The 3680-nt window shown below is 39.3% G+C and overlaps 1 pseudogene; it reads left to right on the top strand.

The window, feature by feature from the left end:
• Positions 1-1546: 1546 nt before the first annotated feature.
• Positions 1547-2790, top strand: LOC121489698 (annotated as a pseudogene).
• Positions 2791-3680: the final 890 nt, after the last annotated feature.

Raw genomic sequence — 3680 nt, 5'->3', positions numbered from 1 at the left:
TAATTTTATCAATTCAGTGCAACATTGCATTCCATTGCAACAGTGCTATCCATTTTTCAGCATCAATTCCTAGCAGGCCTTCTGACTGTTGAACTTTTCTCTGAGCAGCAGTATGTGCAAGGGGATGCTTAATAAATGCCATTAGACAATGATTGCCTGTGTTTAATATTTATTGAGCACCTATAGGGACCTTGAGACCTTGGTCCAGGATGAAAAGCTTTAAAAAAGCCTGTACTTAATTAAGAAAAACATGGTCCCTGCTCCCAAGAAGCTTATCTGCTAAAGCAGACAACACTGATGTGGGTGCACAGAGAAAATTAATTTTTTTAGCTAAGTGCAGAAAACAACAACCACTTTTATGAAATTGCAGGATTTATCTTCTTCTCTTTTAAACTTGTTTTTTGTGTGTGTGTGTGTGTGTGTGTGTGAGGGCCTCATGTTAAATGTCTGGCAAAGAATGAAGGTAGAGGAGCCTGGAACAAGGACAAAAGGATGAGGCATGAAGAAAGGGGGCGCTAACAGATGGCGAGGCAGTAGGCTGTATGGCCTGAGGGAAGGAGCAGTTGGGGAAGAAATAGAATTTCCGTAGGTGGCTGCTGTGTTTTCTATATTTTTTAATAATTATAATGTACCATCATCATCATGATTAATTAATATTTAAGTTCCGGTTGCAAAGAAGACCAAATACAAATGAATCAGACATGCATGCTAAAAAGCACAGCTGTGATAGAGGGCAGGATTGGCATGGATTTAGAACATATCACAGTCTATTAGAAATGGTTTCATAATGCTTCTGTGTTTCTGCTGCCAGACATTGGAGAACTGAGAATCAACTGGGAAATAATCACAAACTGTAGTTCTGTTTACATTTCCATTGTAAAAATTAATATTTTTTTTTACCGCACTTTCATTCCATCTCTTTAATATAATAGGGTCAGTACAGGAAAGATTTGGTTATGCATGGAAGACACATCTAGTTGTATCATCAAAATGTTTGTTTTATGCAGGGAAATTTTGATTACATCAAGAGAAGAATTTTAATTCTCAGTTAACATGTTCTGAAAATTATCTTTGCCATATTAATTGGTATTCGATATGTAACTAGCATGTGATGTTCCTGGTTTCTCAGCTTAGGATGACAGTGGATCGAGGAGACGAGACCAAGAGACAAAACCCGAAGGAAAAGCTGGACGTCAAGTCTGGGAGCACACCAAACAGTGTTCACCCCCAAATCACAGTGAAGACTGAGGCAGAGGTGAACAGGGTTAGTCAAAAACAAGGAAAATATCAAGATAGAGATGGTGGGAACCAGTAAATGAGGCAAAAACCCAGGAAATATTCTTGAAACCAAGGATTTCTGGTCAGGGCCAGGTTTAGATTAAAACCATAAAAGGCATCACGGTGCCTCTAATGCACACACACACCTCACAGTCTCACACTGAAATAATTAAAGGCAGTACTATTTGAATAAAGTTAAAGGAAGGCTATAGACGCAGCTAACCTGGTCTCCTTCACGTGACTCTTACAGCGCTGGTCTTGGGGCACAATGGCAACTCTTAAGGAAAAACTGATTGCACCAGTTGCAGAAGAAGAGGCCACGATCCCAAACAATAAGATCACTGTTGTGGGTGTTGAACAAGTTGGTATGGCATGTGCCATCAGCATTCTGGGAAAATCTCTGGCTGATGAACTTGCCCTTGTGGATGTTTTAGAAGATAAATTCAAAGGAGAAATGATGGATCTACAGCATGGGAGCTTATTTCTACAGACACCTAAAATTGTGGCAGATAAAGATTACTCTGTGACTGCCAATTCTAAGGTTGTGGTGGGGGATCCCTGGGTGGCGCAGTGGTTTGGCGCCTGCCTTTGGCCCAGGGCGCGATCCTGGAGACCCGGGATCGAATCCCACATCAGGCTCCCGGTGCATGGAGCCTGCTTCTCCCTCCGCCTGTGTCTCTGCCTCTCTCTCTCTCTGTGACTATCATAAATAAATAAAAAATTAAAAAAAAATTAAAAAAAAAAAAAAACAATGGTTTAAAAAAAAAAAAAATAAGGTTGTGGTGGTGACTGCAGGAGTCCACCAGCAGGAGGGAGAGAGCCGCCTCAATCTGGTGCAAAGGAACGTTAATATCTTCAAATTCATTATTCCTCAGATAGTCAAGTACAGTCCTGATTGTATCATAATTGTGGTTTCCAACTCAGTGGATATTCTTACATATGTTACCTGGAAACTAAATGGACTACCCAAGCACCGTGTGATTGGAAGTGGGTAATCTGGATTCTGCTAGATTTTGCTATTTTATGGCTGAAAAACTTGGCATTCATCCCAGCAGCTGTCATGGATGGATTTTGGGAGAACATGGCGACTCAAGTGTGGCTGTGGGGAGTTGAGTGAATGTGGCAGGTGTTTCTCTTCAGGAACTGAATCCAGAAATGGGAAGAGACAACGACAGTGAAAATTGGAAGGAAGTGCATAAGATGGTGGTTGAAAGTGCCTATGAAGTCATCAAGCTAAAAGGATATTCCACCTGGGCTATTGGATTAAGTGTGGCTGATCTCATTGAATCCATGTTGAAAAATCTCTCCAGGATTCATCCAGTGTCAACAATGGTGAAGGGCATATATGGTATTGAGAACGAAGTCTTCCTGAGTCTTCCGTGTATCCTGAATGCTTGGGGCTTAACCAGTGTGATCAATTAGAAGCTGAAGGATGATGAGGTTGCCCAGCTCAAGAAAAGTGTAGATACCTTGTGGGATATACAGAAAGACCTAAAAGATCTGTGACTTCTGGCTTCTAGGCTGTAGAAATTTAAAGCCACGATGTGATTAACTGTGAGCCTTTAGTTTTTCATCCATATACTTGGATCACGGTTTGCTGTTATCTTTCTAAATATGTGAATCTGGGCTCACAGGATCAAAGCCCATGCTTGGTTTAATGCTTGCAATATGAGCCTTGAACAAATAAAATTAATTATTGTAGTGTCAAAAAAAAGGGAAGGCTATAGATTCAAGAATATGAAATAAATTGACAAGATGCCTTTGTCATAAAACTTCTTTTGATTGACAAAAGTCCTTTCGCTCCATGCTTCCCTTCTTGGTGGCTGTTCTTTATTTACAATCACTTTATTTTGTAGACAAATTCTTCCCTATAGTAAGGTCTCTTCAGAAGCCACTAATAGGATCTTTTACCTGATTCATCCAAACAGATGCGATTGTCCTCTCCTTGACCCCTTTTAACTTTTTGTTTAAATCCTTCGTATGACATTTATTATATCCTGTTGTGCATTGCTGTTATGTTTGTATTAGTCTCATTCCTCTTAAAAGGCCATATGCACCATCCATGATGCCTCCTACTTGTGTCTTATTTTATCCTCCTGGTAATCTTTAGGCGCCATTATAGGTAAAATCCTTATCTCTTACTAATAATCTATAGAATAGGACTAATCAGATGATTTGGATAAATTAAGGAGAGAGAGACAAAAATAAACATTCATGTGTTAATGTTGAAACTTAAGCAAATATTTCACTGTAGAAATTTGTAATTTTGCTCTTTTGAAGAGAATGCATTCACTTCATGAAGATGAAATACAATTCCATTTGAATTTCACATGCATCCTAGAACTGTCTTTCAAATTTACTTTTTATCCTGTGATAAATCTACATTCTGGATCTGATTGTTC

This window comes from Vulpes lagopus, chromosome 4 (genome assembly GCF_018345385.1).
Source record: "Vulpes lagopus strain Blue_001 chromosome 4, ASM1834538v1, whole genome shotgun sequence".
Classification (NCBI taxonomy): domain Eukaryota; kingdom Metazoa; phylum Chordata; class Mammalia; order Carnivora; family Canidae; genus Vulpes; species Vulpes lagopus.
This window is presented reverse-complemented; position numbering and strand designations above follow the sequence as displayed.